This window comes from Ambystoma mexicanum, chromosome 13 (genome assembly GCF_040938575.1).
Source record: "Ambystoma mexicanum isolate Mex_15411 chromosome 13, UKY_AmexF1_1, whole genome shotgun sequence".
Taxonomy (NCBI): Eukaryota; Metazoa; Chordata; class Amphibia; order Caudata; family Ambystomatidae; genus Ambystoma; species Ambystoma mexicanum.
In genome coordinates this window covers 703,097,324-703,123,606 of record NC_090938.1, presented here as the reverse complement: position 1 = coordinate 703,123,606, position 26,283 = coordinate 703,097,324, and the positions used below count along the sequence as shown (strand labels likewise).

The following is a 26,283-nucleotide window of genomic DNA, read 5'->3' as shown; positions in this document are numbered from 1 at the left end:
TGGGTACAAAAAGAGCCCCATGGTCTGCCTGCGATCTCATACAGGAGCAGCTGTGTTAATAGCAGACTGGAGCAATACAGAGAGCTTTGTCCTGGCGGTGAGCCCTTATTGTAGCAGGCTTTTACTTGCAGATAAGCCCAGGGACGCCGTCAGGCCCTTTCAATCTTTGCAAATTAAAGTGGCCTCAAGTCTTGGGCAAGGGTATGGGGGGCAGCGACTTCCCCCATGTTTGCAGGATTTACAGACGTGTTATCACCTCATTGCCTCCAAACACTTGTTCCTCCACATCAGCCTCTTGCTGACAAAGAAGGGTTTATTGCTCTTCAGTGGGCAATTCATGTTTAGTATCCCTGCTGGATGGCCGTCTCCTGATAATCAGCGGCTAGTAACCTTCCCTTTTCGCCATTGTAATGTATGCACCCCAGGAGTGCCCCAGACTGTTTTCGCTCTCAGCAGGGGGCCACCAACCATCATGTTGAAATGGGCAACCAAACATCTTCAGCAGGGCCTGGGTAGGCCAACACAGGGAACTATGTCCTGTCAGTGAGCTCTTACAGCAGCAAGCTGCTAATGCCAGGTTGGTGCAATATACAGAACTATAGCCTGGCTGTGATATAACACAGATCAGGCTCTTGGTGGCAAACAGGCCCAGTATAGAGAGCTCTGGCTCGGCTGTGAGCTAATACAAGGCAGGCAGTTAACGGAAGACTGAGTTAAAGCCGATAGCCACAGTGTCTTGAATCGGTCCTGGAAGGTCTGGGATCGCTGTAGGACGCTAAAACGGTCCTGGCACGTAACTGTTGGAACATGTCTTAGCGGTCTAGTAGCTCACCAACAGGGCCACCGCCATGTATATCCCGAAGTCAGGGGATTGCATCAGTGCGTTGCAACCCTGCTCAACTGTAAGGTGAGACGCTAGTTTCCCGCTTTCATTCGGCTTTCTGGCCGCTCTGGGTTCCGTTGCTCTAACGGCTCCCTCTTGCTCTTTCTTTCCACCTTTGTGCTGCGCGCTCCGCGCTCTTCACCTGTCTACCTTCCCTTTGCCCGGCCGCTCGGCCACTGCATGCTCTCTTGTCTGTGGCAGTCTCCTGTTGTTCACCCAGTCTCTGGGGACTCTTCCATTTCCTGCTTACCTTGTAATAACATCGAGGTTCCAGTCCGTTTTCATTCCTTTCCTAGGACGTTACCCCGCTCTTCAGTAAGCATCCTTGCTGTGCATTCTGGACCCTATAGTCCATTCCTCTTACCTGTGACTGGCCATTCAGGTTGAAGTCTTTCTCCGGTGGTCTATCTGCTCGAATACTCTACTCATCCATCACCCGACCGGTGGAACAACTGCTTTAGCGGCCATCCTGTTACCAAACCAAACCTACCTGCACTAGCTAAGGATACCAGGGTATTTCTGCCTGTCGGCTTTTCCCTGGAGTGGGGTTGGCTCCCCGGAGACCCCACTGCCAGGCTTTTTGCATATTAGTCAAAGTGGCCGCTGGGGGAGCCCGCCCTTACCTCTTCCAAAAGAAGGGAAAGAAGAAGACAGCACCTTAGAGGGGACAGAAGTAGATTGCGTCCTCTGACGACTCCTCATAAACACCAGGTGAGGAGTCGGAGGGAGAGGCTTGTATAGTCACCAAAAGTAACCCCATAGATTCTGAGACACGGCCTGGCTGGGCACTCTTACAGGAGCAGGCTGTTATTGGCAGCTCGGCCCAATACAGAGAGCTTTAGCCTGGCTCTCAGATAATACAGACCAGGCTGTTGTGGGCAGACAGACCCAGTACAGAGAGCTCTGGCTCGGCTTTGAGATAATACAAGGCAGGCAGTTAACGGCAGATTTGCCTGACACTGGGAGCCATGGCATGCCTGCGAACTCCTACAGGAAGAGGCAGTTAATGGCAGATTGGTCCAGTAGAGAGGGCGCTTTCCCATCTGTGATCCGGACTGAGCATGCTGTTAAGGGCAGATTGGTCCATACTGACAGCCACGTCATAGCCTTGAGATTCTTCAGGAACACGACTCTGCGTTTTGCACCTTTCCACAGTCCACGGACAGGACCCTGCTTAGCCTTGGAATAGCTGCAGAGACTACATGCACCCTATCTCTTCCTTCCCAAAGGCATCCGCACTCTAGTGCATGGCACTGGGCTGGGCTGCATTAGGGCTCTCAGACCCCACCTCTGCGACAGTCCTCTAGTTTAACCATCTTTTGCAGGTCCTTTACAGTCCACCGCAGTATATCACCGAAGTTCAGATCTACCAAAGTTGTAAACGTTTTTATTGCTGATGTCACTGGCGAATATCTAGTGCTGATCTTTGTTCTAAAAAGTTCCTATGCTAAAGTCTTAACTACAATCGTCTAACTCGAATGGCTGTTGTGACATCACCCAGATATGATGGCTGTCCACAGCCTTGCTTAAGACTTTAGTGGTTTTTAGGTCTTCTCCAACTCCCTAAAATGAGAAAATTGGCCCATTTGATGACAACTTTTTTGTGCAAATGTGGGGTCCCCCTCCCCTTATCCACTCCCCATACTCTGCCATTCCCTTTACCTTTCCAAATTTAAATCAACCCTTTTATTAATGTCCCCCTCTATATACTGTATTTAACCTTTTAAATTGTCTTCCCCTGTCACCCTGCCTATCCACAGTATGCCTTCTGTTTTGTCAACAACAAAACTGCTGTCTAAAGGGTAGTCTGTTTTTACCCCTTCAAGATCACGGTATGCGATTCACAATACCTGTTCTAGAATATTCTGTTCCTAATGGCCATTGAGGTTTCTCTCATTGGCCATACCTGCCTGTAATAACTGGGTGCTGATAACATTTGTTTAGTGTTTAATTACTGCTGAATGCTTTCGTAGCGCCCTCTGTGGGTGTCCGTCCTAAAATATTCCAGAAAAGTGTCTGTTCTGGACTACCCCACTACTAACGAGCGATCTAGAAGGGGGCATTGCTGATATTTGTTCTAAAATGCTGCTTTGCCAAGAGCTGTTCTAGGAACCCCAACTGTTGATGTGTGCCCCAGAATATTAATGTATTGATGGCTGCCCTTGAATATTCAGTAGGTGATGAAAGATGCCGAGTTGGTGGCTGTTTTGCAAAATTCCATCCTTGATGTCCGAGACTGAATGTTCCCCAGCTGGTGTTTGTCCCAATGTATGCCACTGCTGGTGTCTGTTCTGGAATCCATGTTAAGCGTGTTCTGATGTAGTCCGTACCTGATGCCTGTTGTGGAACATGCCCTTGCTTATCTGCAATGCAGAACACGAGAGTGATGTTGCATAGTGTGTGATATTCCATTGCAGATGATTAAAGCTGAATGCTGCTTCTCGGGTTCCCGTTACACGCTGATACGCCGTTGTTTCTCCTGCAGCTCCAGAGCCTGTACTCTTTACCCTGCTGCACCTTTCAGTTGTCAGGATGAGCGGTCTAAGGGCCAGACTCAAGAGCTGATTCTCTTTCCCAGCTGGGTGTTCTGGTCTCCAATTGGAGGCGTGGGTTCAAATCCCACTTCTGACACAACCTTTTTTTTTTCCAGCCTCTTTCAGATCGGGGTGATTCACGCCACGGTATATAGACGGTCCTTAAAGTTGCCAATCCTGACAGATCGCTCTAACTTGTAGGGGTGCGCACGGAGGGTGGGGAGAGCTGGGCTGTTGTCTTCAGGAAACACGTCACAGGAGGCGGGCTGAGCCCTGGCCACTGATTGGTGGTAAATCCCACTAGTTGCGCGTGAAGGACTGGAGCTGAGATGTATTCATTGGGCCATAGAGTACTGTAGGAGAGAGATCTGCGAGAGGACGTAACTTGAGTTTATTTTGCAGGTGACCTAGGTGTGTAAAATAAAATGTGAAAAATATCAGTAAAAGAATGCCGCGCCCAACGTGGGGCTCGAACCCACGACCCTGAGATTAAGAGTCTCATGCTCTACCGACTGAGCTAGCCGGGCTGCTGGTCACACAGTCTGCTGGTCGCCCTTTTCTTAGCACACCATTCCTAACTGGACAGCCTGTGAAGGGAGAGAGCAATGTGTGCTTGCATGTTTATGTGTGCTGCCTGTATGCCTGCACTCTATGTACGTGCATCTTTACGCAGCCGCTATGTCTCTGTGTTTGTCCATGTCTGCAGATATTTGTGGCGCTTCCCTTAATATGGTTATGTTATTGGTATCTTTCTGTGTAAGTTTATGTATGTCTACACATCTTTACTATGTGTGCAGCTAGCTTCCTCTTCCTACATGTGTCTCTGAAGTAAGTCTCTATGGATAAGTAGACCGTGTGTGTCTGTATCTGTGCGTGTGTGCCTGTGCACAGCCAAGCACACACTCGTTTGCGTCATTAAGACATGTACTGACAATAATCTACCCCCTATGCCATTCACAGATACTAGAAATCCAGGACCCCGAGATACAGGCTAAGAGTGGATACAAAAAGAGCCCCATGGTCTGCCTGCGATCTCATACAGGAGCAGCTGTGTTAATAGCAGACTGGAGCAATACAGAGAGCTTTGTCCTGGCGGTGAGCCCTTATTGTAGCAGGCTTTTACTTGCAGATAAGCCCAGGGACGCCGTCAGGCCCTTTCAATCTTTGCAAATTAAAGTGGCCTCAAGTCTTGGGCAAGGGTATGGGGGGCAGCGACTTCCCCCATGTTTGCAGGATTTACAGACGTGTTATCACCTCATTGCCTCCAAACACTTGTTCCTCCACATCAGCCTCTTGCTGACAAAGAAGGGTTTATTGCTCTTCAGTGGGCAATTCATGTTTAGTATCCCTGCTGGATGGCCGTCTCCTGATAATCAGCGGCTAGTAACCTTCCCTTTTCACCATTGTAATGTATGCACCCCAGGAGTGCCCCAGACTGTTTTCGCTCTCAGCAGGGGGCCACCAACCATCATGTTGAAATGGGCAACCAAACATCTTCAGCAGGGCCTGGGTAGGCCAACACAGGGAACTATGTCCTGTCAGTGAGCTCTTACAGCAGCAAGCTGCTAATGCCAGGTTGGTGCAATATACAGAACTATAGCCTGGCTGTGAGATAACACAGATCAGGCTCTTGGTGGCAAACAGGCCCAGTATAGAGAGCTCTGGCTCGGCTGTGAGCTAATACAAGGCAGGCAGTTAACGGAAGACTGAGTTAACGCCGATAGCCACAGTGTCTTGAATCGGTCCTGGAAGGTCTGGGATCGCTGTAGGATGCTAAAACGGTCCTGGCACGTAACTGTTGGAACATGTCTTAGCGGTCTAGTAGCTCACCAACAGGGCCACCGCCATGTATATCCCGAAGTCAGGGGATTGCATCAGTGCGTTGCAACCCTGCTCAACTGTAAGGTGAGACGCTAGTTTCCCGCTTTCATTCGGCTTTCTGGCCGCTCTGGGTTCCGTTGCTCTAACGGCTCCCTCTTGCTCTTTCTTTCCACCTTTGTGCTGCGCGCTCCGCGCTCTTCTCCTGTCTACCTTCCCTTTGCCCGGCCGCTCGGCCACTGCATGCTCTCTTGTCTGTGGCAGTCTCCTGTTGTTCACCCAGTCTCTGGGGACTCTTCCATTTCCTGCTTACCTTGTAATAACATCGAGGTTCCAGTCCGTTTTCATTCCTTTCCTAGGACGTTACCCCGCTCTTCAGTAAGCATCCTTGCTGTGCATTCTGGACCCTATAGTCCATTCCTCTTACCTGTGACTGGCCATTCAGGTTGAAGTCTTTCTCCGGTGGTCTATCTGCTCGAATACTCTACTCATCCATCACCCGACCGGTGGAACAACTGCTTTAGCGGCCATCCTGTTACCAAACCAAACCTACCTGCACTAGCTAAGGATACCAGGGTATTTCTGCCTGTCGGCTTTTCCCTGGAGTGGGGTTGGCTCCCCGGAGACCCCACTGCCAGGCTTTTTGCATATTAGTCAAAGTGGCCGCTGGGGGAGCCCGCCCTTACCTCTTCCAAAAGAAGGGAAAGAAGAAGACAGCACCTCAGAGGGGACAGAAGTAGATTGCGTCCTCTGACGACTCCTCATAAACACCAGGTGAGGAGTCGGAGGGAGAGGCTTGTATAGTCACCAAAAGTAACCCCATAGATTCTGAGACACGGCCTGGCTGGGCACTCTTACAGGAGCAGGCTGTTATTGGCAGCTCGGCCCAATACAGAGAGCTTTAGCCTGGCTCTCAGATAATACAGACCAGGCTGTTGTGGGCAGACAGACCCAGTACAGAGAGCTCTGGCTCGGCTTTGAGATAATACAAGGCAGGCAGTTAACGGCAGATTTGCCTGACACTGGGAGCCATGGCATGCCTGCGAACTCCTACAGGAAGAGGCAGTTAATGGCAGATTGGTCCAGTAGAGAGGGCGCTTTCCCATCTGTGATCCGGACTGAGCATGCTGTTAAGGGCAGATTGGTCCATACTGACAGCCACGTCATAGCCTTGAGATTCTTCAGGAGCACGACTCTGCGTTTTGCACCTTTCCACAGTCCACGGACAGGACCCTGCTTAGCCTTGGAATAGCTGCAGAGACTACATGCACCCTATCTCTTCCTTCCCAAAGGCATCCGCACTCTAGTGCATGGCACTGGGCTGGGCTGCATTAGGGCTCTCAGACCCCACCTCTGCGACAGTCCTCTAGTTTAACCATCTTTTGCAGGTCCTTTACAGTCCACCGCAGTATATCACCGAAGTTCAGATCTACCAAAGTTGTAAACGTTTTTATTGCTGATGTCACTGGCGAATATCTAGTGCTGATCTTTGTTCTAAAAAGTTCCTATGCTAAAGTCTTAACTACAATCGTCTAACTCGAATGGCTGTTGTGACATCACCCAGATATGATGGCTGTCCACAGCCTTGCTTAAGACTTTGGTGGTTTTTAGGTCTTCTCCAACTCCCTAAAATGAGAAAATTGGCCCATTTGATGACAACTTTTTTGTGCAAATGTGGGGTCCCCCTCCCCTTATCCACTCCCCATACTCTGCCATTCCCTTTACCTTTCCAAATTTAAATCAACCCTTTTATTAATGTCCCCCTCTATATACTGTATTTAACCTTGTAACTTGTCTTCCCCTGTCACCCTGCCTATCCACAGTATGCCTTCTGTTTTGTCAACAACAAAACTGCTGTCTAAAGGGTAGTCTGTTTTTACCCCTTCAAGATCACGGTATGCGATTCACAATACCTGTTCTAGAATATTCTGTTCCTAATGGCCATTGAGGTTTCTCTCATTGGCCATACCTGCCTGTAATAACTGGGTGCTGATAACATTTGTTTAGTGTTTAATTACTGCTGAATGCTTTCGTAGCGCCCTCTGTGGGTGTCCGTCCTAAAATATTCCAGAAAAGTGTCTGTTCTGGACTACCCCACTACTAACGAGCGATCTAGAAGGGGGCATTGCTGATATTTGTTCTAAAATGCTGCTTTGCCAAGAGCTGTTCTAGGAACCCCAACTGTTGATGTGTGCCCCAGAATATTAATGTATTGATGGCTGCCCTTGAATATTCAGTAGGTGATGAAAGATGCCGAGTTGGTGGCTGTTTTGCAAAATTCCATCCTTGATGTCCGAGACTGAATGTTTCCCGGCTGGTGTTTGTCCCAATGTATGCCACTGCTGGTGTCTGTTCTGGAATCCATGTTAAGCGTGTTCTGATGTAGTCCGTACCTGATGCCTGTTGTGGAACATGCCCTTGCTTATCTGCAATGCAGAACACGAGAGTGATGTTGCATAGTGTGTGATATTCCATTGCAGATGATTAAAGCTGAATGCTGCTTCTCGGGTTCCCGTTACACGCTGATACGTCGTTTTTTCTCCTGCATCTCCAGAGCCTGTACTCTTTACTCTGCTGCACCTTCCAGTTGTCAGGATGGCCGAGCGGTCTAAGGCGCCAGACTCAAGAGCTGATTCTCTTTCCCAGCTGCGTGTTCTGGTCTCCAATTGGAGGCGTGGGTTCAAATCCCACTTCTGACACAACCTTTTTTTTTTTTTTTTTCCAGCCGCTTTCGGATCGGGGTGATTCGCGCCACGGTATATAGACGGTCCTTAAACTTGCCAATCCTGACAGATCGCTCTAACTTGTAGGGGTGCGCACGGAGGGTGGGGAGAGCTGGGCTGTTGTCTTCAGGAAACACGTCACAGGAGGCGGGCTGAGCCCTGGCCACTGATTGGTGGTAAATCCCACTAGTTGCGCGTGAAGGACTGGAGCTGAGATGTATTCATTGGGCCATAGAGTACTGTAGGAGAGAGATCTGCGAGAGTACGTAACTTGAGTTTATTTTGCAGGTGACCTAGGTGTGTAAAATAAAATGTGAAAAATATCAGTAAAAGAATGCCGCGCCCAACGTGGGGCTCGAACCCACGACCCTGAGATTAAGAGGCTCATGCTCTACCGACTGAGCTAGCCGGGCTGCTGGTCACACAGTCTGCTGGTCGCCCTTTTCTTAGCACACCATTCCTAACTGGACAGCCTGTGAAGGGAGAGAGCAATGTGTGCTTGCATGTTTATGTGTGCTGCCTGTATGCCTGCACTCTATGTACGTGCATCTTTACGCAGCCGCTATGTCTCTGTGTTTGTCCATGTCTGCAGATATTTGTGGCGCTTCCCTTAATATGGTTATGTTATTGGTATCTTTCTGTGTAAGTTTATGTATGTCTACACATCTTTACTATGTGTGCAGCTAGCTTCCTCTTCCTACATGTGTCTCTGAAGTAAGTCTCTATGGATAAGTAGACCGTGTGTGTCTGTATCTGTGCGTGTGTGCCTGTGCACAGCCAAGCACACACTCGTTTGCGTCATTAAGACATGTACTGACCATAATCTACCCCCTATGCCATTCACAGATACTAGAAATCCAGGACCCCGAGATACAGGCTAAGAGTGGGTACAAAAAGAGCCCCATGGTCTGCCTGCGATCTCATACAGGAGCAGCTGTGTTAATAGCAGACTGGAGCAATACAGAGAGCTTTGTCCTGGCGGTGAGCCCTTATTGTAGCAGGCTTTTACTTGCAGATAAGCCCAGGGACGCCGTCAGGCCCTTTCAATCTTTGCAAATTAAAGTGGCCTCAAGTCTTGGGCAAGGGTATGGGGGGCAGCGACTTCCCCCATGTTTGCAGGATTTACAGACGTGTTATCACCTCATTGCCTCCAAACACTTGTTCCTCCACATCAGCCTCTTGCTGACAAAGAAGGGTTTATTGCTCTTCAGTGGGCAATTCATGTTTAGTATCCCTGCTGGATGGCCGTCTCCTGATAATCAGCGGCTAGTAACCTTCCCTTTTCACCATTGTAATGTATGCACCCCAGGAGTGCCCCAGACTGTTTTCGCTCTCAGCAGGGGGCCACCAACCATCATGTTGAAATGGGCAACCAAACATCTTCAGCAGGGCCTGGGTAGGCCAACACAGGGAACTATGTCCTGTCAGTGAGCTCTTACAGCAGCAAGCTGCTAATGCCAGGTTGGTGCAATATACAGAACTATAGCCTGGCTGTGAGATAACACAGATCAGGCTCTTGGTGGCAAACAGGCCCAGTATAGAGAGCTCTGGCTCGGCTGTGAGCTAATACAAGGCAGGCAGTTAACGGAAGACTGAGATAACGCCGACAGCCACAGTGTCTTGAACCGGTCCTGGAAGGTCTGGGATCGCTGTAGGACGCTAAGACGGTCCTGGCACGTAACTGTTGGAACATGTCTTAGCGGTCTAGTAGCTCACCAACAGGGCCACCGCCATGTATATCCCGAAGTCAGGGGATTGCATCAGTGCGTTGCAACCCTGCTCAACTGTAAGGTGAGACGCTAGTTTCCCGCTTTCATTCGGCTTTCTGGCCGCTCTGGGTTCCGTTGCTCTAACGGCTCCCTCTTGCTCTTTCTTTCCACCTTTGTGCTGCGCGCTCCGCGCTCATCTCCTGTCTACCTTCCCTTTGCCCGGCCGCTCGGCCACTGCATGCTCTCTTGTCTGTGGCAGTCTCCTGTTGTTCACCCAGTCTCTGGGGACTCTTCCATTTCCCGCTTACCTTGTAATAACATCGAGGTTCCAGTCTGTTTTCATTCCTTTCCTAGGACGTTACCCCGCTCTTCAGTAAGCATCCTTGCTGTGCATTCTGGACCCTATAGTCCATTCCTCTTACCTGTGACTGGCCATTCAGGTTGAAGTCTTTCTCCGGTGGTCTATCTGCTCGAATACTCTACTCATCCATCACCCGACAGGTGGAACAACTGCTTTAGCGGCCATCCTGTTACCAAACCAAACCTACCTGCACTAGCTAAGGATACCAGGGTATTTCTGCCTGTCGGCTTTTCCCTGGAGTGGGGTTGGCTCCCCGGAGACCCCACTGCCAGGCTTTTTGCATATTAGTCAAAGTGGCCGCTGGGGGAGCCCGCCCTTACCTCTTCCAAAAGAAGGGAAAGAAGAAGACAGCACCTCAGAGGGGACAGAAGTAGATTGCGTCCTCTGACGACTCCTCATAAACACCAGGTGAGGAGTCGGAGGGAGAGGCTTGTATAGTCACCAAAAGTAACCCCATAGATTCTGAGACACGGCCTGGCTGGGCACTCTTACAGGAGCAGGCTGTTATTGGCAGCTCGGCCCAATACAGAGAGCTTTAGCCTGGCTCTCAGATAATACAGACCAGGCTGTTGTGGGCAGACAGACCCAGTACAGAGAGCTCTGGCTCGGCTTTGAGATAATACAAGGCAGGCAGTTAATGGCAGATTTGCCTGACACTGGGAGCCATGGCATGCCTGCGAACTCCTACAGGAAGAGGCAGTTAATGGCAGATTGGTCCAGTAGAGAGGGCGCTTTCCCATCTGTGATCCGGACTGAGCATGGTGTTAATGGCAGATTGGTCCATACTGACAGCCACGTCATAGCCTTGAGATTCTTCGGGAGCACGACTCTGCGTTTTGCACCTTTCCACAGTCCACGGACAGGACCCTGCTTAGCCTTGGAATACCTGCAGAGACTACATGCACCCTATCTCTTCCTTCCCAAAGGCATCCGCACTCTAGTGCATGGCACTGGGCTGGGCTGCATTAGGGCTCTCAGACCCCACCTCTGCGACAGTCCTCTAGTTTAACCATCTTTTGCAGGTCCTTTACAGTCCACCGCAGTATGTCACCGAAGTTCAGATCTACCAAAGTTGTAAACGTTTTTATTGCTGATGTCACTGGCGAATATCTAGTGCTGATCTTTGTTCTAAAAAGTTTCTATGCTAAAGTCTGAACTACAATCGTCTAACTCGAATGGCTGTTGTGACATCACCCAGATATGATGGCTGTCCACAGACTTGCTTAAGACTTTGGTGGTTTTTAGGTCTTCTCCAACTCCCTAAAATGAGAAAATTGGCCCATTTGCTGACAACTTTTTTGTGCAAATGTGGGGTCCCCCTCCCCTTATCCACTCCCCATACTCTGCCATTCCCTTTACTTTTCCAAATTTAAATCAACCCTTTTATTAATGTCCCCCTCTATATACTGTATTTAACCTTTTAACTTGTCTTCCCCTGTCACCCTGCCTATCCACAGTATGCCTTCTGTTTTGTCAACAACAAAACTGCTGTCTAAAGGGTAGTCTGTTTTTACCCCTTCAAGATCACGGTATGCGATTCACAATACCTGTTCTAGAATATTCTGTTCCTAATGGCCATTGAGGTTTCTCTCATTGGCCATACCTGCCTGTAATAACTGGGTGCTGATAACATTTGTTTAGTGTTTAATTACTGCTGAATGCTTTCGTAGCGCCCTCTGTGGGTGTCCGTCCTAAAATATTCCAGAAAAGTGTCTGCTCTGGACTACCCCACTACTAACGAGCGATCTAGAAGGGGGCATTGCTGATATTTGTTCTAAAATGCTGCTTTGCCAAGAGCTGTTCTAGGAACCCCAACTGTTGATGTGTGCCCCAGAATATTAATGTATTGATGGCTGCCCTTGAATATTCAGTAGGTGATGAAAGATGCCGAGTTGGTGGCTGTTTTGCAAAATTCCATCCTTGATGTCCGAGACTGAATGTTTCCCGGCTGGTGTTTGTCCCAATGTATGCCACTGCTGGTGTCTGTTCTGGAATCCATGTTAAGCGTGTTCTGATGTAGTCTGTACCTGATGCCTGTTGTGGAACATGCCCTTGCTTATCTGCAATGCAGAACACGAGAGTGATGTTGCATAGTGTGTGATATTCCATTGCAGATGATTAAAGCTGAATGCTGCTTCTCGGGTTCCCGTTACACGCTGATACGTCGTTGTTTCTCCTGCATCTCCAGAGCCTGTACTCTTTACCCTGCTGCAACTTCCAGTTGTCAGGATGGCCGAGCGGTCTAAGGCGCCAGACTCAAGAGCTGATTCTCTTTCCCAGCTGGGTGTTCTGGTCTCCAATTGGAGGCGTGGGTTCAAATCCCACTTCTGACACAACCTTTTTTTTTTTTCCAGCCGCTTTCGGATCGGGGTGATTCGCGCCACGGTATATAGACGGTCCTTAAAGTTGCCAATCCTGACAGATCGCTCTAACTTGTAGGGGTGCGCACGGAGGGTGGGGAGAGCTGGGCTGTTGTCTTCAGGAAACACGTCACAGGAGGCGGGCTGAGCCCTGGCCACTGATTGGTGGTAAATCCCACTAGTTGCGCGTGAAGGACTGGAGCTGAGATGTATTCATTGGGCCATAGAGTACTGTAGGAGAGAGATCTGCGAGAGGACGTAACTTGAGTTTATTTTGCAGGTGACCTAGGTGTGTAAAATAAAATGTGAAAAATATCAGTAAAAGAATGCCGCGCCCAACGTGGGGCTCGAACCCACGACCCTGAGATTAAGAGTCTCATGCTCTACCGACTGAGCTAGCCGGGCTGCTGGTCACACAGTCTGCTGGTCGCCCTTTTCTTAGCACACCATTCCTAACTGGACAGCCTGTGAAGGGAGAGAGCAATGTGTGCTTGCATGTTTATGTGTGCTGCCTGTATGCCTGCACTCTATGTACGTGCATCTTTACGCAGCCGCTATGTCTCTGTGTTTGTCCATGTCTGCAGATATTTGTGGCGCTTCCCTTAATATGGTTATGTTATTGGTATCTTTCTGTGTAAGTTTATGTATGTCTACACATCTTTACTATGTGTGCAGCTAGCTTCCTCTTCCTACATGTGTCTCTGAAGTAAGTCTCTATGGATAAGTAGACCGTGTGTGTCTGTATCTGTGCGTGTGTGCCTGTGCACAGCCAAGCACACACTCGTTTGCGTCATTAAGACATGTACTGACCATAATCTACCCCCTAGGCCATTCACAGATACTAGAAATCCAGGACCCCGAGATACAGGCTAAGAGTGGGTACAAAAAGAGCCCCATGGTCTGCCTGCGATCTCATACAGGAGCAGCTGTGTTAATAGCAGACTGGAGCAATACAGAGAGCTTTGTCCTGGCGGTGAGCCCTTATTGTAGCAGGCTTTTACTTGCAGATAAGCCCAGGGACGCCGTCAGGCCCTTTCAATCTTTGCAAATTAAAGTGGCCTCAAGTCTTGGGCAAGGGTATGGGGGGCAGCGACTTCCCCCATGTTTGCAGGATTTACAGACGTGTTATCACCTCATTGCCTCCAAACACTTGTTCCTCCACATCAGCCTCTTGCTGACAAAGAAGGGTTTATTGCTCTTCAGTGGGCAATTCATGTTTAGTATCCCTGCTGGATGGCCGTCTCCTGATAATCAGCGGCTAGTAACCTTCCCTTTTCGCCATTGTAATGTATGCACCCCAGGAGTGCCCCAGACTGTTTTCGCTCTCAGCAGGGGGCCACCAACCATCATGTTGAAATGGGCAACCAAACATCTTCAGCAGGGCCTGGGTAGGCCAACACAGGGAACTATGTCCTGTCAGTGAGCTCTTACAGCAGCAAGCTGCTAATGCCAGGTTGGTGCAATATACAGAACTATAGCCTGGCTGTGAGATAACACAGATCAGGCTCTTGGTGGCAAACAGGCCCAGTATAGAGAGCTCTGGCTCGGCTGTGAGCTAATACAAGGCAGGCAGTTAACGGAAGACTGAGATAACGCCGACAGCCACAGTGTCTTGAACCGGTCCTGGAAGGTCTGGGATCGCTGTAGGACGCTAAGACGGTCCTGGCACGTAACTGTTGGAACATGTCTTAGCGGTCTAGTAGCTCACCAACAGGGCCACCGCCATGTATATCCCGAAGTCAGGGGATTGCATCAGTGCGTTGCAACCCTGCTCAACTGTAAGGTGAGACGCTACTTTCCCGCTTTCATTCGGCTTTCTGGCCGCTCTGGGTTCCGTTGCTCTAACGGCTCCCTCTTGCTCTTTCTTTCCACCTTTGTGCTGCGCGCTCCGCGCTCATCTCCTGTCTACCTTCCCTTTGCCCGGCCGCTCGGCCACTGCATGCTCTCTTGTCTGTGGCAGTCTCCTGTTGTTCACCCAGTCTCTGGGGACTCTTCCATTTCCCGCTTACCTTGTAATAACATCGAGGTTCCAGTCCGTTTTCATTCCTTTCCTAGGACGTTACCCCGCTCTTCAGTAAGCATCCTTGCTGTGCATTCTGGACCCTATAGTCCATTCCTCTTACCTGTGACTGGCCATTCAGGTTGAAGTCTTTCTCCGGTGGTCTATCTGCTCGAATACTCTACTCATCCATCACCCGACAGGTGGAACAACTGCTTTAGCGGCCATCCTGTTACCAAACCAAACCTACCTGCACTAGCTAAGGATACCAGGGTATTTCTGCCTGTCGGCTTTTCCCTGGAGTGGGGTTGGCTCCCCGGAGACCCCACTGCCAGGCTTTTTGCATATTAGTCAAAGTGGCCGCTGGGGGAGCCCGCCCTTACCTCTTCCAAAAGAAGGGAAAGAAGAAGACAGCACCTCAGAGGGGACAGAAGTAGATTGCGTCCTCTGACGACTCCTCATAAACACCAGGTGAGGAGTCGGAGGGAGAGGCTTGTATAGTCACCAAAAGTAACCCCATAGATTCTGAGACACGGCCTGGCTGGGCACTCTTACAGGAGCAGGCTGTTATTGGCAGCTCGGCCCAATACAGAGAGCTTTAGCCTGGCTCTCAGATAATACAGACCAGGCTGTTGTGGGCAGACAGACCCAGTACAGAGAGCTCTGGCTCGGCTTTGAGATAATACAAGGCAGGCAGTTAACGGCAGATTTGCCTGACACTGGGAGCCATGGCATGCCTGCGAACTCCTACAGGAAGAGGCAGTTAATGGCAGATTGGTCCAGTAGAGAGGGCGCTTTCCCATCTGTGATCCGGACTGAGCATGGTGTTAATGGCAGATTGGTCCATACTGACAGCCACGTCATAGCCTTGAGATTCTTCGGGAGCACGACTCTGCGTTTTGCACCTTTCCACAGTCCACGGACAGGACCCTGCTTAGCCTTGGAATACCTGCAGAGACTACATGCACCCTATCTCTTCCTTCCCAAAGGCATCCGCACTCTAGTGCATGGCACTGGGCTGGGCTGCATTAGGGCTCTCAGACCCCACCTCTGCGACAGTCCTCTAGTTTAACCATCTTTTGCAGGTCCTTTACAGTCCACCGCAGTATGTCACCGAAGTTCAGATCTACCAAAGTTGTAAACGTTTTTATTGCTGATGTCACTGGCGAATATCTAGTGCTGATCTTTGTTCTAAAAAGTTTCTATGCTAAAGTCTGAACTACAATCGTCTAACTCGAATGGCTGTTGTGACATCACCCAGATATGATGGCTGTCCACAGACTTGCTTAAGACTTTGGTGGTTTTTAGGTCTTCTCCAACTCCCTAAAATGAGAAAATTGGCCCATTTGCTGACAACTTTTTTGTGCAAATGTGGGGTCCCCCTCCCCTTATCCACTCCCCATACTCTGCCATTCCCTTTACTTTTCCAAATTTAAATCAACCCTTTTATTAATGTCCCCCTCTATATACTGTATTTAACCTTTTAACTTGTCTTCCCCTGTCACCCTGCCTATCCACAGTATGCCTTCTGTTTTGTCAACAACAAAACTGCTGTCTAAAGGGTAGTCTGTTTTTACCCCTTCAAGATCACGGTATGCGATTCACAATACCTGTTCTAGAATATTCTGTTCCTAATGGCCATTGAGGTTTCTCTCATTGGCCATACCTGCCTGTAATAACTGGGTGCTGATAACATTTGTTTAGTGTTTAATTACTGCTGAATGCTTTCGTAGCGCCCTCTGTGGGTGTCCGTCCTAAAATATTCCAGAAAAGTGTCTGCTCTGGACTACCCCACTACTAACGAGCGATCTAGAAGGGGGCATTGCTGATATTTGTTCTAAAATGCTGCTTTGCCAAGAGCTGTTCTAGGAACCCCAACTGTTGATGTGTGCCCCAGAATATTAATGTATTGATGGCTGCCCTTGAATATTCAGTAGGTGATGAAAGATGGCGAGTTGGTGGCTGTTTTGCAAAATTCCATCCTTGATGTCCGAGACTGAATGTTTCCCGGCTGGTGTTTGTCCCAATGTATGCCACTGCTGGTGTCTGTTCTGGAATCCATGTTAAGCGTGTTCTGATGTAGTATGTACCTGATGCCTGTTGTGGAACATGCCCTTGCTTATCTGCAATGCAGAACACGAGAGTGATGTTGCATAGTGTGTGATATTCCATTGCAGATGATTAAAGCTGAATGCTGCTTCTCGGGTTCCCGTTACACGCTGATACGTCGTTGTTTCTCCTGCATCTCCAGAGCCTGTACTCTTTACCCTGCTGCAACTTCCAGTTGTCAGGATGGCCGAGCGGTCTAAGGCGCCAGACTCAAGAGCTGATTCTCTTTCCCAGCTGGGTGTTCTGGTCTCCAATTGGAGGCGTGGGTTCAAATCCCACTTCTGACACAACCTTTTTTTTTTTTCCAGCCGCTTTCGGATCGGGGTGATTCGCGCCACGGTATATAGACGGTCCTTAAACTTGCCAATCCTGACAGATCGCTCTAACTTGTAGGGGTGCGCACGGAGGGTGGGGAGAGCTGGGCTGTTGTCTTCAGGAAACACGTCACAGGAGGCGGGCTGAGCCCTGGCCACTGATTGGTGGTAAATCCCACTAGTTGCGCGTGAAGGACTGTAGCTGAGATGTATTCATTGGGCCATAGAGTACTGTAGGAGAGAGATCTGCGAGAGGACGTAACTTGAGTTTATTTTGCAGGTGACCTAGGTGTGTAAAATAAAATGTGAAAAATATCAGTAAAAGAATGCCGCGCCCAACGTGGGGCTCGAACCCACGACCCTGAGATTAAGAGTCTCATGCTCTACCGACTGAGCTAGCCGGGCTGCTGGTCACACAATCTGCTGGTCGCCCTTTTCTTAGCACACCATTCCTAACTGGACAGCCTGTGAAGGGAGAGAGCAATGTGTGCTTGCATGTTTATGTGTGCTGCCTGTATGCCTGCACTCTATGTACGTGCATCTTTACGCAGCCGCTATGTCTCTGTGTTTGTCCATGTCTGCAGATATTTGTGGCGCTTCCCTTAATATGGTTATGTTATTGGTATCTTTCTGTGTAAGTTTATGTATGTCTACACATCTTTACTATGTGTGCAGCTAGCTTCCTCTTCCTACATGTGTCTCTGAAGTAAGTCTCTATGGATAAGTAGACCGTGTGTGTCTGTATCTGTGCGTGTGTGCCTGTGCACAGCCAAGCACACACTCGTTTGCGTCATTAAGACATGTACTGACCATAATCTACCCCCTAGGCCATTCACAGATACTAGAAATCCAGGACCCCGAGATACAGGCTAAGAGTGGGTACAAAAAGAGCCCCATGGTCTGCCTGCGATCTCATACAGGAGCAGCTGTGTTAATAGCAGACTGGAGCAATACAGAGAGCTTTGTCCTGGCGGTGAGCCCTTATTGTAGCAGGCTTTTACTTGCAGATAAGCCCAGGGACGCCGTCAGGCCCTTTCAATCTTTGCAAATTAAAGTGGCCTCAAGTCTTGGGCAAGGGTATGGGGGGCAGCGACTTCCCCCATGTTTGCAGGATTTACAGACGTGTTATCACCTCATTGCCTCCAAACACTTGTTCCTCCACATCAGCCTCTTGCTGACAAAGAAGGGTTTATTGCTCTTCAGTGGGCAATTCATGTTTAGTATCCCTGCTGGATGGCCGTCTCCTGATAATCAGCGGCTAGTAACCTTCCCTTTTCGCCATTGTAATGTATGCACCCCAGGAGTGCCCCAGACTGTTTTCGCTCTCAGCAGGGGGCCACCAACCATCATGTTGAAATGGGCAACCAAACATCTTCAGCAGGGCCTGGGTAGGCCAACACAGGGAACTATGTCCTGTCAGTGAGCTCTTACAGCAGCAAGCTGCTAATGCCAGGTTGGTGCAATATACAGAACTATAGCCTGGCTGTGAGATAACACAGATCAGGCTCTTGGTGGCAAACAGGCCCAGTATAGAGAGCTCTGGCTCGGCTGTGAGCTAATACAAGGCAGGCAGTTAACGGAAGACTGAGATAACGCCGACAGCCACAGTGTCTTGAACCGGTCCTGGAAGGTCTGGGATCGCTGTAGGACGCTAAGACGGTCCTGGCACGTAACTGTTGGAACATGTCTTAGCGGTCTAGTAGCTCACCAACAGGGCCACCGCCATGTATATCCCGAAGTCAGGGGATTGCATCAGTGCGTTGCAACCCTGCTCAACTGTAAGGTGAGACGCTAGTTTCCCGCTTTCATTCGGCTTTCTGGCCGCTCTGGGTTCCGTTGCTCTAACGGCTCCCTCTTGCTCTTTCTTTCCACCTTTGTGCTGCGCGCTCCGCGCTCATCTCCTGTCTACCTTCCCTTTGCCCGGCCGCTCGGCCACTGCATGCTCTCTTGTCTGTGGCAGTCTCCTGTTGTTCACCCAGTCTCTGGGGACTCTTCCATTTCCCGCTTACCTTGTAATAACATCGAGGTTCCAGTCTGTTTTCATTCCTTTCCTAGGACGTTACCCCGCTCTTCAGTAAGCATCCTTGCTGTGCATTCTGGACCCTATAGTCCATTCCTCTTACCTGTGACTGGCCATTCAGGTTGAAGTCTTTCTCCGGTGGTCTATCTGCTCGAATACTCTACTCATCCATCACCCGACAGGTGGAACAACTGCTTTAGCGGCCATCCTGTTACCAAACCAAACCTACCTGCACTAGCTAAGGATACCAGGGTATTTCTGCCTGTCGGCTTTTCCCTGGAGTGGGGTTGGCTCCCCGGAGACCCCACTGCCAGGCTTTTTGCATATTAGTCAAAGTGGCCGCTGGGGGAGCCCGCCCTTACCTCTTCCAAAAGAAGGGAAAGAAGAAGACAGCACCTCAGAGGGGACAGAAGTAGATTGCGTCCTCTGACGACTCCTCATAAACACCAGGTGAGGAGTCGGAGGGAGAGGCTTGTATAGTCACCAAAAGTAACCCCATAGATTCTGAGACACGGCCTGGCTGGGCACTCTTACAGGAGCAGGCTGTTATTGGCAGCTCGGCCCAATACAGAGAGCTTTAGCCTGGCTCTCAGATAATACAGACCAGGCTGTTGTGGGCAGACAGACCCAGTACAGAGAGCTCTGGCTCGGCTTTGAGATAATACAAGGCAGGCAGTTAATGGCAGATTTGCCTGACACTGGGAGCCATGGCATGCCTGCGAACTCCTACAGGAAGAGGCAGTTAATGGCAGATTGGTCCAGTAGAGAGGGCGCTTTCCCATCTGTGATCCGGACTGAGCATGGTGTTAATGGCAGATTGGTCCATACTGACAGCCACGTCATAGCCTTGAGATTCTTCGGGAGCACGACTCTGCGTTTTGCACCTTTCCACAGTCCACGGACAGGACCCTGCTTAGCCTTGGAATACCTGCAGAGACTACATGCACCCTATCTCTTCCTTCCCAAAGGCATCCGCACTCTAGTGCATGGCACTGGGCTGGGCTGCATTAGGGCTCTCAGACCCCACCTCTGCGACAGTCCTCTAATTTAACCATCTTTTGCAGGTCCTTTACAGTCCACCGCAGTATGTCACCGAAGTTCAGATCTACCAAAGTTGTAAACGTTTTTATTGCTGATGTCACTGGCGAATATCTAGTGCTGATCTTTGTTCTAAAAAGTTTCTATGCTAAAGTCTGAACTACAATCGTCTAACTCGAATGGCTGTTGTGACATCACCCAGATATGATGGCTGTCCACAGACTTGCTTAAGACTTTGGTGGTTTTTAGGTCTTCTCCAACTCCCTAAAATGAGAAAATTGGCCCATTTGCTGACAACTTTTTTGTGCAAATGTGGGGTCCCCCTCCCCTTATCCACTCCCCATACTCTGCCATTCCCTTTACTTTTCCAAATTTAAATCAACCCTTTTATTAATGTCCCCCTCTATATACTGTATTTAACCTTTTAACTTGTCTTCCCCTGTCACCCTGCCTATCCACAGTATGCCTTCTGTTTTGTCAACAACAAAACTGCTGTCTAAAGGGTAGTCTGTTTTTACCCCTTCAAGATCACGGTATGCGATTCACAATACCTGTTCTAGAATATTCTGTTCCTAATGGCCATTGAGGTTTCTCTCATTGGCCATACCTGCCTGTAATAACTGGGTGCTGATAACATTTGTTTAGTGTTTAATTACTGCTGAATGCTTTCGTAGCGCCCTCTGTGGGTGTCCGTCCTAAAATATTCCAGAAAAGTGTCTGCTCTGGACTACCCCACTACTAACGAGCGATCTAGAAGGGGGCATTGCTGATATTTGTTCTAAAATGCTGCTTTGCCAAGAGCTGTTCTAGGAACCCCAACTGTTGATGTGTGCCCCAGAATATTAATGTATTGATGGCTGCCCTTGAATATTCAGTAGGTGATGAAAGATGGCGAGTTGGTGGCTGTTTTGCAAAATTCCATCCTTGATGTCCGAGACTGAATGTTTCCCGGCTGGTGTTTGTCCCAATGTATGCCACTGCTGGTGTCTGTTCTGGAATCCATGTTAAGCGTGTTCTGATGTAGTCTGTACCTGATGCCTGTTGTGGAACATGCCCTTGCTTATCTGCAATGCAGAACACGAGAGTGATGTTGCATAGTGTGTGATATTCCATTGCAGATGATTAAAGCTGAATGCTGCTTCTCGGGTTCCCGTTACACGCTGATACGTCGTTGTTTCTCCTGCATCTCCAGAGCCTGTACTCTTTACCCTGCTGCACCTTCCAGTTGTCAGGATGGCCGAGCGGTCTAAGGCGCCAGACTCAAGAGCTGATTCTCTTTCCCAGCTGGGTTTTCTGGTCTCCAATTGGAGGCGTGGGTTCAAATCCCACTTCTGACACAACCTTTTTTTTTTTTCCAGCCGCTTTCGGATCGGGGTGATTCGCGCCACGGTATATAGACGGTCCTTAAACTTGCCAATCCTGACAGATCGCTCTAACTTGTAGGGGTGCGCACGGAGGGTGGGGAGAGCTGGGCTGTTATCTTCAGGAAACACGTCACAGGAGGCGGGCTGAGCCCTGGCCACTGATTGGTGGTAAATCCCACTAGTTGCGCGTGAAGGACTGTAGCTGAGATGTATTCATTGGGCCATAGAGTACTGTAGGAGAGAGATCTGCGAGAGGACGTAACTTGAGTTTATTTTGCAGGTGACCTAGGTGTGTAAAATAAAATGTGAAAAATATCAGTAAAAGAATGCCGCGCCCAACGTGGGGCTCGAACCCACGACCCTGAGATTAAGAGTCTCATGCTCTACCGACTGAGCTAGCCGGGCTGCTGGTCACACAGTCTGCTGGTCGCCCTTTTCTTAGCACACCATTCCTAACTGGACAGCCTGTGAAGGGAGAGAGCAATGTGTGCTTGCATGTTTATGTGTGCTGCCTGTATGCCTGCACTCTATGTACGTGCATCTTTACGCAGCCGCTATGTCTCTGTGTTTGTCCATGTCTGCAGATATTTGTGGCGCTTCCCTTAATATGGTTATGTTATTGGTATCTTTCTGTGTAATTTTATGTATGTCTACACATCTTTACTATGTGTGCAGCTAGCTTCCTCTTCCTACATGTGTCTCTGAAGTAAGTCTCTATGGATAAGTAGACCGTGTGTGTCTGTATCTGTGCGTGTGTGCCTGTGCACAGCCAAGCACACACTCGTTTGCGTCATTAAGACATGTACTGACCATAATCTACCCCCTAGGCCATTCACAGATACTAGAAATCCAGGACCCCGAGATACAGGCTAAGAGTGGGTACAAAAAGAGCCCCATGGTCTGCCTGCGATCTCATACAGGAGCAGCTGTGTTAATAGCAGACTGGAGCAATACAGAGAGCTTTGTCCTGGCGGTGAGCCCTTATTGTAGCAGGCTTTTACTTGCAGATAAGCCCAGGGACGCCGTCAGGCCCTTTCAATCTTTGCAAATTAAAGTGGCCTCAAGTCTTGGGCAAGGGTATGGAGGGCAGCGACTTCCCCCATGTTTGCAGGATTTACAGACGTGTTATCACCTCATTGCCTCCAAACACTTGTTCCTCCACATCAGCCTCTTGCTGACAAAGAAGGGTTTATTGCTCTTCAGTGGGCAATTCATGTTTAGTATCCCTGCTGGATGGCCGTCTCCTGATAATCAGCGGCTAGTAACCTTCCCTTTTCGCCATTGTAATGTATGCACCCCAGGAGTGCCCCAGACTGTTTTCGCTCTCAGCAGGGGGCCACCAACCATCATGTTGAAATGGGCAACCAAACATCTTCAGCAGGGCCTGGGTAGGCCAACACAGGGAACTATGTCCTGTCAGTGAGCTCTTACAGCAGCAAGCTGCTAATGCCAGGTTGGTGCAATATACAGAACTATAGCCTGGCTGTGAGATAACACAGATCAGGCTCTTGGTGGCAAACAGGCCCAGTATAGAGAGCTCTGGCTCGGCTGTGAGCTAATACAAGGCAGGCAGTTAACGGAAGACTGAGATAACGCCGACAGCCACAGTGTCTTGAACCGGTCCTGGAAGGTCTGGGATCGCTGTAGGACGCTAAGACGGTCCTGGCACGTAACTGTTGGAACATGTCTTAGCGGTCTAGTAGCTCACCAACAGGGCCACCGCCATGTATATCCCGAAATCAGGGGATTGCATCAGTGCGTTGCAACCCTGCTCAACTGTAAGGTGAGACGCTAGTTTCCCGCTTTCATTCGGCTTTCTGGCCGCTCTGGGTTCCGTTGCTCTAACGGCTCCCTCTTGCTCTTTCTTTCCACCTTTGTGCTGCGCGCTCCGCGCTCATCTCCTGTCTACCTTCCCTTTGCCCGGCCGCTCGGCCACTGCATGCTCTCTTGTCTGTGGCAGTCTCCTGTTGTTCACCCAGTCTCTGGGGACTCTTCCATTTCCCGCTTACCTTGTAATAACATCGAGGTTCCAGTCTGTTTTCATTCCTTTCCTAGGACGTTACCCCGCTCTTCAGTAAGCATCCTTGCTGTGCATTCTGGACCCTATAGTCCATTCCTCTTACCTGTGACTGGCCATTCAGGTTGAAGTCTTTCTCCGGTGGTCTATCTGCTCGAATACTCTACTCATCCATCACCCGACAGGTGGAACAACTGCTTTAGCGGCCATCCTGTTACCAAACCAAACCTACCTGCACTAGCTAAGGATACCAGGGTATTTCTGCCTGTCGGCTTTTCCCTGGAGTGGGGTTGGCTCCCCGGAGACCCCACTGCCAGGCTTTTTGCATATTAGTCAAAGTGGCCGCTGGGGGAGCCCGCCCTTACCTCTTCCAAAAGAAGGGAAAGAAGAAGACAGCACCTCAGAGGGGACAGAAGTAGATTGCGTCCTCTGACGACTCCTCATAAACACCAGGTGAGGAGTCGAAGGGAGAGGCTTGTATAGTCACCAAAAGTAACCCCATAGATTCTGAGACACGGCCTGGCTGGGCACTCTTACAGGAGCAGGCTGTTATTGGCAGCTCGGCCCAATACAGAGAGCTTTAGCCTGGCTCTCAGATAATACAGACCAGGCTGTTGTGGGCAGACAGACCCAGTACAGAGAGCTCTGGCTCGGCTTTGAGATAATACAAGGCAGGCAGTTAATGGCAGATTTGCTTGACACTGGGAGCCATGGCATGCCTGCGAACTCCTACAGGAAGAGGCAGTTAATGGCAGATTGGTCCAGTAGAGAGGGCGCTTTCCCATCTGTGATCCGGACTGAGCATGGTGTTAATGGCAGATTGGTCCATACTGACAGCCACGTCATAGCCTTGAGATTCTTCGGGAGCACGACTCTGCGTTTTGCACCTTTCCACAGTCCACGGACAGGACCCTGCTTAGCCTTGGAATACCTGCAGAGACTACATGCACCCTATCTCTTCCTTCCCAAAGGCATCCGCACTCTAGTGCATGGCACTGGGCTGGGCTGCATTAGGGCTCTCAGACCCCACCTCTGCGACTGTCCTCTAATTTAACCATCTTTTGCAGGTCCTTTACAGTCCACCGCAGTATGTCACCGAAGTTCAGATCTACCAAAGTTGTAAACGTTTTTATTGCTGATGTCACTGGCGAATATCTAGTGCTGATCTTTGTTCTAAAAAGTTTCTATGCTAAAGTCTGAACTACAATCGTCTAACTCGAATGGCTGTTGTGACATCACCCAGATATGATGGCTGTCCACAGACTTGCTTAAGACTTTGGTGGTTTTTAGGTCTTCTCCAACTCCCTAAAATGAGAAAATTGGCCCATTTGCTGACAACTTTTTTGTGCAAATGTGGGGTCCCCCTCCCCTTATCCACTCCCCATACTCTGCCATTCCCTTTACTTTTCCAAATTTAAATCAACCCTTTTATTAATGTCCCCCTCTGTATACTGTATTTAACCTTTTAACTTGTCTTCCCCTGTCACCCTGCCTATCCACAGTATGCCTTCTGTTTTGTCAACAACAAAACTGCTGTCTAAAGGGTAGTCTGTTTTTACCCCTTCAAGATCACGGTATGCGATTCACAATACCTGTTCTAGAATATTCTGTTCCTAATGGCCATTGAGGTTTCTCTCATTGGCCATACCTGCCTGTAATAACTGGGTGCTGATAACATTTGTTTAGTGTTTAATTACTGCTGAATGCTTTCGTAGCGCCCTCTGTGGGTGTCCGTCCTAAAATATTCCAGAAAAGTGTCTGCTCTGGACTACCCCACTACTAACGAGCGATCTAGAAGGGGGCATTGCTGATATTTGTTCTAAAATGCTGCTTTGCCAAGAGCTGTTCTAGGAACCCCAACTGTTGATGTGTGCCCCAGAATATTAATGTATTGATGGCTGCCCTTGAATATTCAGTAGGTGATGAAAGATGGCGAGTTGGTGGCTGTTTTGCAAAATTCCATCCTTGATGTCCGAGACTGAATGTTTCCCGGCTGGTGTTTGTCCCAATGTATGCCACTGCTGGTGTCTGTTCTGGAATCCATGTTAAGCGTGTTCTGATGTAGTCTGTACCTGATGCCTGTTGTGGAACATGCCCTTGCTTATCTGCAATGCAGAACACGAGAGTGATGTTGCATAGTGTGTGATATTCCATTGCAGATGATTAAAGCTGAATGCTGCTTCTCGGGTTCCCGTTACACGCTGATACGTCGTTGTTTCTCCTGCATCTCCAGAGCCTGTACTCTTTACCCTGCTGCACCTTCCAGTTGTCAGGATGGCCGAGCGGTCTAAGGCGCCAGACTCAAGAGCTGATTCTCTTTCCCAGCTGGGTGTTCTGGTCTCCAATTGGAGGCGTGGGTTCAAATCCCACTTCTGACACAACCTTTTTTTTTTTTTTCCAGCCGCTTTCGGATCGGGGTGATTCGCGCCACGGTATATAGACGGTCCTTAAACTTGCCAATCCTGACAGATCGCTCTAACTTGTAGGGGTGCGCACGGAGGGTGGGGAGAGCTGGGCTGTTGTCTTCAGGAAACACGTCACAGGAGGCGGGCTGAGCCCTGGCCACTGATTGGTGGTAAATCCCACTAGTTGCGCGTGAAGGACTGTAGCTGAGATGTATTCATTGGGCCATAGAGTACTGTAGGAGAGAGATCTGCGAGAGGACGTAACTTGAGTTTATTTTGCAGGTGACTTAGGTGTGTAAAATAAAATGTGAAAAATATCAGTAAAAGAATGCCGCGCCCAACGTGGGGCTCGAACCCACGACCCTGAGATTAAGAGTCTCATGCTCTACCGACTGAGCTAGCCGGGCTGCTGGTCACACAGTCTGCTGGTCGCCCTTTTCTTAGCACACCATTCCTAACTGGACAGCCTGTGAAGGGAGAGAGCAATGTGTGCTTGCATGTTTATGTGTGCTGCCTGTATGCCTGCACTCTATGTACGTGCATCTTTACGCAGCCGCTATGTCTCTGTGTTTGTCCATGTCTGCAGATATTTGTGGCGCTTCCCTTAATATGGTTATGTTATTGGTATC

The 26,283-nt window shown here is 49.4% G+C and overlaps 5 non-coding genes across 5 annotated transcripts; all 5 read left to right on the top strand.

The window, feature by feature from the left end:
- The first annotated feature begins 7,824 nt into the window (after nt 1–7,824).
- TRNAL-CAA (transfer RNA leucine (anticodon CAA)) lies at nt 7,825–7,934 on the top strand. The gene is made up of 2 exons: nt 7,825–7,862; nt 7,889–7,934. It is a non-coding gene; the product is annotated as a tRNA-Leu (tRNA).
- A 4,317-nt stretch (nt 7,935–12,251) lies between these two features.
- TRNAL-CAA (transfer RNA leucine (anticodon CAA)) lies at nt 12,252–12,361 on the top strand. The gene is made up of 2 exons: nt 12,252–12,289; nt 12,316–12,361. It is a non-coding gene; the product is annotated as a tRNA-Leu (tRNA).
- A 4,312-nt stretch (nt 12,362–16,673) lies between these two features.
- On the top strand, nt 16,674–16,783 carry TRNAL-CAA (transfer RNA leucine (anticodon CAA)). The gene is made up of 2 exons: nt 16,674–16,711; nt 16,738–16,783. It is a non-coding gene; the product is annotated as a tRNA-Leu (tRNA).
- A 4,312-nt stretch (nt 16,784–21,095) lies between these two features.
- TRNAL-CAA (transfer RNA leucine (anticodon CAA)) lies at nt 21,096–21,205 on the top strand. The gene is made up of 2 exons: nt 21,096–21,133; nt 21,160–21,205. It is a non-coding gene; the product is annotated as a tRNA-Leu (tRNA).
- Nucleotides 21,206–25,517: 4,312 nt separating this feature from the next.
- Nucleotides 25,518–25,627, top strand: TRNAL-CAA (transfer RNA leucine (anticodon CAA)). Its single transcript has 2 exons — nt 25,518–25,555; nt 25,582–25,627. It is a non-coding gene; the product is annotated as a tRNA-Leu (tRNA).
- Nucleotides 25,628–26,283: the final 656 nt, after the last annotated feature.